The 7283-nt window shown below is 46.1% G+C and overlaps 1 long non-coding RNA gene across 1 annotated transcript; it reads right to left on the bottom strand.

Moving 5' to 3' along the window:
* Positions 1-5131: 5131 nt before the first annotated feature.
* Positions 5132-6455, bottom strand: LOC122687878. The gene is made up of 3 exons (XR_006339250.1): positions 6147-6455; positions 5399-5440; positions 5132-5211 (listed from the first exon to the last, which is right to left on the bottom strand). It is a non-coding gene; the product is annotated as an uncharacterized LOC122687878 (long non-coding RNA).
* Between the last annotated feature and the right edge of the window lie 828 nt (positions 6456-7283).

The raw sequence follows: 7283 nt of genomic DNA on the forward strand, positions 1-7283 counted from the left end.
CTTGTCTTAAGGCAGGACATCTCTAAAGGGTCCTGCCAGCTCCAAGCTGCCCGAGGGGTCAGAGGGATGTTGGTCTTGCTGCCTTCTCTCTCCCTGTGCGTCCTCCCACCAACTTTCTGCCTAGAAATCTCCATCTCAGTCTGCTTCTCAAGGAGCTCACCTGAGGCAGTCCTCAGTTTCATTAGTCATTGGGGAAATGAAAATTCAAACCACCAGTTGGCTAAATGGCTAAAATTAAAGTACTGACCATACAAAGTGTTGGTGAGCATGAAAAACTGTGGGAGTGTAAACTGACCCCGATACTTTGGTAAAGTGGCATATTTACCAGACTTAAAAATACAGATGTGGTACCCAGGAAATTTCACTCTTGGGTATATTCCCAAATGAAATGTGAGCATATGTTCACCGAAAGACCTATACAAGAATATTCATAGCAGCAGTGTTTGTAATAGTCCCAAACCGGAAATAACACAAATGCTCATTAACACTAGAATGGAGAGATGAACTGTGGCATATTTACACAGTGCAATAAAAAAGAACAAATTACTATGGTCGGATGAACCTAAATATCAAGGAAAAGAAACCAGACGCAAAAGAGTACTTACTGTGTGATTCCATTTAAATGACTTCAAAGACCGGCGAAATTAATGTACAATTGTAGAAGTCACAATAGTGACCATTTGGGAAGAGGGGATGGTAATAACTGGGAGGGGTCTCTAAGGGAGATGAGTGCCAGGGTGCTGGCATAATGTCTTTGGGTGCTCATTATAAAAATTCACTGGGCTTTAACGTATATGTGTTATACTTTAATTAAAAAAAAATTAGAGATTCAGTGATAAAGAGAAGTGGGCTATCAAGGGACTTCCCTGGTGGTCCAGTGGTTGGGACTCCATGCTTCCAAGGCAGGGAACATGGGTTTGATCCCTGGTCAGGGATCTAAAAGGCCACATACTGTATGGCATGGTCAAAAAAATAAATAAGCAGGAAAAAAAAAAAGAAATGAGTTATTAAGCCATGAAAAGACATACAATAACCTTAAATGCACATGGCTAAATGAGGGAAGCCAGTCTGACAGGGTTGCTTACTGAATGGCTCCAACTAGATGGCGTTCTGGGAAAGGCAAAACTACAGAGAGAGTAAAAAGATGATTGGTTGCCTGGGGTTAGGGTCAGGGAAGGATGAATAGGTGGAGCACAGAGGATCTGCAGGCAGTGAGACGAGTCCATACCCTACTGCAGTGTTAGATGCATTTGTCAAAACCCACCAAAAGTGGAGATAGGAATAACAGGGGAAGCTAGGGGTGGCAGACGAGAGGGCAAAAGGGAACTCTACTTTCTGCTCAATTTTTCTGTAAACCTAAAACGGCTCAAAAATATAATCTATTGATTTAAAAAAAAAATAGAGAAAGAGTGCGAGACAGACCCAAAGAAGTGATGTAACATTTCCACAGACGGGGGACAGAAAAATCAAGAGGTGAATTCAGTCCATCTTATCCCCATGCTCACTGTTCTCACTGCCCGTTGCTGTTCTGGGTGCTTGTCAGGTCTGCCTTCTCTAGAGAAAGTACCTGTATTCTGAACTTTATCTCTCTTTTAAAATTTTCATTTATTTATTTTTAAACTCTTTATTTTGTATTGGGGTATAGCTGATTAAGGGCCACCCAGGGGGCTCCAGTGGTAAAGAACCTGCCTGCCAATGCAGGAGACATAAGAAACTCGGGTTCGATCCCTGGGTCAGGAAGATCTGTTGGAGGAGGGCATGACAACCCACTCCAGTATTCTTGCCTGGAGAATCCCATGGACGGAGGAGCCAGGTGGGCTACAGTCCATGGGGTTGCAAAGAGTCTGACATGACTGAAGCGACTTAGCACACACACAGGCGGAGCCAATTAACAATGCTGTGATAGTTTCAGGCAGCAAAGGGAAACTTACCTTTTCATATTAAGATACTGTTTTCTTTTTTTTCCCTACAACAGGCAATTCTCAGACACCAGGTGGTTGTCCTACAATTTAACCCAATCCTGCCTCTGTCTAACCCAGCGAGAGCACCCGACCCCACAGGTTAAGGGCCTAGCCCCACAAGTCTGCTCCCAGGCCCCGCTTCAGATGTCAGCTGCAAGTCCACCTCTGCTTCTGACCCACCAGCGACAGATTGGCGGATCCTATGACCTTGGGTTCAGTTAATTTGCTAGAGTGACTCACAGAAGTCAGAGAAACATCTTATTTACTATTTTATTACAAAAGGATATAACTCAAGAACAGCCAGATGGAAGAGAGAGCTAGAGAAAGGTATGTAGGAAGGGGTGCACAGCATCCATGCTCTCTCCAGGGGAGCCGCTCTGACCCCATCTCCACGACTCAGAAGTTCTTTGGACACCACCCTTTCCAGGTTTTATGGAGGCTTTCCCACATAGGCGTGATTGATTAAAATATTGGTCGTTGGTGATGGAACTTAGCCTCCAGGTCCTCTTTCCTCCTTGGTGGTATGTGTGTGTCTTGGGGAGTGGGGGGTTAGGGGGAGACTTAAAGTTTCAAACCTCTAATTGCCTGGTTGGTTTCTCTCCTGACCAGCTCCCATCCTAGGTGACCTAGGGGCTTTCCAAAAGTCACCTCGTTAACGTAACTAAAGACACCTTCAAGGCTTTAATCACTTAGGCAATTCCAAGGGTTGAAAAACTCCTAGCCCCAAACAGAGATGAAGACCAAATACATATTTCTCATTATAAATCACAGTATCAGAAATAGTTATCCTCAAATTGTCGAAAAATCAGAAAGTAATTAAAAGTAATCTAAAAATTAGAGTATTTTTAGTACTGTTGCATGACTGTTTATTAAACATATTAATTAATAGTTTATAGTTGCTTAGACTTTCATTTCAGAGAAGGCAATGGCACCCCACTCCAGTACTCTTGCCTGGAAAATCCCATGGATGGAGGAGCCTGGTAGGCTGTGGTCCATGGGGTCGCTAAGAGTCAGACAGGACTGAGCGACTTCACTTTCCCTTTTCACTTTCATGCATTGGAGAAGGAAATGGCAACCCAGTCCAGTGTTCTTGCCTGGAGAATCCCAGGGACGGGGGAGCCTGGTGGGCTGCCGTCTATGGGGTCGCACAGAGTCGAACATGACTGCAGAGACTTAGCAGCAGCAGCAGCAGCAGCAGACTTTCATTTGGGCTTCCCAGGTGGTGCTAGTGGTAAGGAATCCACCTGCCAATGCAGGAGACATAAGAGATGAGGGTTCAATCCCTGGGTCGGGAAGATCCCCTGGAGAAGGGAATGTCAACCCACTCCAGTATTCTTGACTTGAGAAACGCATTGATAGAGGAGCCTGGTGGGCTATAGTCCATGGGGTCGCAAAGAGTTGGACACAACTGAATCGACTTGGAATGCACGCACACACAACCTTTCATTTATTCACTCAATAAACATTGTCCACCACACGCCAAGTATTATACTAAGTCCTGAAGAGCAATATTGAATAATTCAGGGTTACCACTAGATGCCAAATCACTTTCCTCTGATTCTCTGCTGTGATACTCTGTAACCTTCCGGTATTTTGTAATAGACTATAGAGTATTGATGGACCATCATAGCAGTGAAGGACTATTCTTCTTCAAGGTCTTCCTTTGAGCCCAAAGGAAGGAGGCAAGAGGGATGAACAGACTTGTCAGACAGAGGACGCCATCTCCACCCCCATGTCCTCTCCCTTTCCTTCTTCTTTAGTCGCTGAGTCGTGTCTGACTCTTTTGTGACCCCATGGACTGTAGCCCTCCAGGCTCCTCTGTCCATGGGATTTCCCAGGCTAGAATACTGGAGCTGATTGCCATTTTCTCTCTCTATCCCGTGTCATTTTAGACATATTTTTATTTTTTAAATTAATTTTAAACAAGTGAAGTATAGTTTTTTGTTTGTTTGTTTATTTTTGTTTTATTTTTGGCCACACTGTGGTTCCCTGACCAGGCCCACAACCCCTGCAGTGAAAGCAAAGAGTCTTAACCACTGGACCGTCAGGAAGTCCTGACCTACACATTTTGAGATATTAAATGATCTCTAAATGCCAGCCTCCCTCCTTCCCTTGCCATCACAGCAGAAGCTTCTGCCCACCAAAGGGAGGAAAGAAAGGGGGTAGTTGAGGCAAGGTGTGAGGAGGTATTTTTTGACTTGAGCATCACAGGGTCTTGAGGTAGCAGTGAGGTAGGATTGATCCCCGAGCAGAGGAAGGAGATTGCAGTCAGCTCTGAAGTCTGAAACACACTCCATTGATCATCAGCCATGACAGAGAGCATCTGACATTGTACGTGGCACACAGTGAACCCTCAATAAATATCAAATTTCCTTTTCTCACTGGGGTGCGGTGCTGTTTGAGAACCCTATGGGGGAACACAAAGAATAGAAGGCACCATCGCAGCCTTTAAAGAGCTTAGTGACTTAACAATATTCGGCTCTGAGTCCAACCCATCAGGACAAAAGAAAACGCTCCCAAATCCCCCTTGGCTGAGCCTTAGCCCCTCTGGGAATGGAAGTCTGAGGAATCAGTCTCAGCCCTCTCCCCACCGCCACCCCCAAATTTAATCTGTTTAATTATTTCTTCATGTGTGCTCCAGAGAGCCTGTTATTTTTATGGGTCTGTGTCTATTAATTTTTCTTCCCCACCCTTCCTTCTTTCAGCAGTGCAGACAGAGAGCTGGAGTCAGGCTCCAGTGAACAGAGATTACATAGATATATAGAGAGATGAGAGGAAGCAGGCAAGAAAATGCGGTTACCTCTGAGGCTGCAGAGAAGCTGTTAAGTGCTGGAGATTTAAAGCTTCATTCGCCTCTGTGCTAACTTCAAGCTGTTCTAAGCCCAGGCTCCCAGACGCAAAACTCAGACCAGCTGCGAGAGCAGGGCTATTACTCCCTCGGGAGCTTCGGGTCTGATTTAGAGGGTGCTTAGAGGAGGCAGGCGGGAAGCAAGGAGCAGAACAATCAGAGTTTTATTTCGGGGGAAACTTTCTCTGCTGAAGAGGAGAAGGCCAAGGACAGAAAGAAAACACTCGGTAGTGATTTGTCACGGACGCAATGGATGAGATGAGAGTTGAGGCCCCCATTAGCGCAGGCAAGAGTCAGGTCTGATCTGAGGAAGAACTCATCACCTGCAAGGGTCGTTAAGTAGCGGCAGGACTATCCGGAGATGGGGTAGATTAATTGTCTCGATTCGATTCGGATGTTCACCTGTCCAGAAGCAAGGGGCTGGACCCAGTGATCTCATAAGATCATCTCCAAGGTTGTTTTGTTGGTCGTTAAGAGTCTGCGGTTGGAGCATTTGGGCACCGGGGCAAATTAGGTTTCCAAATGCAACTGAGTTGGTTGAGGGGGCCATAAGGATGCCAGGTACAGGGTTCAGGGGGGACTTACTCACCTAGCTTCCACACTGGAGCAAATGGAAATAATTTCGAGGATCCTGCAGTAGAAAAGAGCATGCATCTGAGAAAAGAGTAGCAGAGAAAACGCTTTAGAGCTTTAGAGAGTGGCAATTGGGTGGGAGTGTGGAAACCAAGGAGAAGCAGGGATAAAGATGACGTCCCCCCCTGTTGGGAAACCCCGAGAATTTCAGGGATCTAACTGAGTGGTCTTTCACACAAGGGTGACTGGGGCTGAGCTTGGGCTTGACAATGAACCCCAACAGCAGGCTTGGGAATCTGAGGGGTGACAGCTGGCTGCTGGTGGGGGTAGGGGGTGCTGCGTTCAGCCCCTAGCCAGTGACAGAGGCTTTATGTAATGAGAGATTCTCTGGGACAGCTCTGCAGCTGGTGGATACTTACGCTTAAGGATCCATGGTAGAGGACTGGTTTTATTTTTCCCTTCCAAAGATGTGTGATACAGTAAAAGAAAAAACTACTACATTCTCCTCAAAGAAACATCTGGCCTGCAGGTCAAGATGGAGCTTCCCTCCTGGAAGGGAGCTGATATAGGGAGCCACAGAATCTGTGCCCAGCAGCTGTGAAGTCACGGGCCTGCCACACACACTCCAGGGCCATGCTGGTGGCCCACAGGCATCATGGGAATTTCTCGAAGGGGGTCCATCCTTGGCAACAGGGGGGAAACAGGGGAATCTGAAACTTGTTTTTAGGGTTCTCCTTTTGCTGAAGACCTTGCTAGCCACTTACCCTGTTCTCTGTTCTTCTGGGACTTCTCAATCAGTAATTTTTCTTCCCAACTAAAAGATGGATGAGAGTCAATGAAAAAAAACTTTCTAAATTCAATCTACTATTTGTCCAGCAAGCATGACCCTTTACCTTGGCTGCCAGAAAAATAAAGACGAAATCTGTTGCTAAAATATCAGGAGCAGAACATTCTCCAGAAAGCATCAGTTCCTTCTGACTCCTTCGGATGGATTCCAGTTAAACGGATCCTGAACTATAACCTTCTTTAGAGGTACCTTGAATTATACTGAAAGTTAAGTTGAGCATAAGATGAAATCAATCACATATTAATGTCCATGTTCTAGAGAACGCTAGGCAAGTGGGGGAGGCTGACACTGTCCCCATCATCCCTTCAATACACACGAGTGTGACAAGACGCACAAAGAGATGAGACTGCGTGTCAAGGTGTTTTGGCTCTATATGATCAGAATGAAAAACTGATCAGACTTGGTTCTTCTACCATCTTGCCAGCCAGAGTCCACAAAGGGAGAAGCTCTGGTCCAGAGAGGAATGGTGATCTGCTTGAGTTCCTAGAGCAAATCAGTGGATGAAGAGTGCCAGAGGAAAGCATGCAGAAGGCTTGGACTTTAGAGATGAAGGGAGCCCTTGGCTCAGGATAAAAGGATATGGCACCCACAATTCCATTTGGGGGATTTTCAGTGCACTGGCTTAGTTGATCCGAGGCATGTGGGATCCTCATCCCCTAACTAGGACTCGAACCTGGGTCCCCTGTATTGCAAGGTGATTCTTTACCACTGGACCACCAGGGAAGTCCTGAGAAGAGCATTTTTTTTTTTTTACAGAGAGGAAGGGGCCTGGAACCCCTCAAACTGTGTAATGATGTAAGGCTGACCTGAGTACTTAGCCTGCGGTCCCAAGCACTTTGCTTCCATGGGACTGGAGACTTGTAGGATAGCACAGCGGGAAAGGTGAGGGGGAAGTGTCCTGGAGAGGGAGTGGATTTGGAGAGAGGCATTTTGCAAGAAAAGCAAGAGGTCCACTTAACACAGAGGAATATTTCTGGGAGGAGGTAAAGGTCACATGCTTCAACATCCAAGCCCGGCAAACGGCAGCAGAGACAAGAACTTCCCTCTTGATGCT

Source organism: Cervus elaphus, chromosome 32 (assembly GCF_910594005.1).
Source record: "Cervus elaphus chromosome 32, mCerEla1.1, whole genome shotgun sequence".
NCBI lineage: Eukaryota > Metazoa > Chordata > Mammalia > Artiodactyla > Cervidae > Cervus > Cervus elaphus.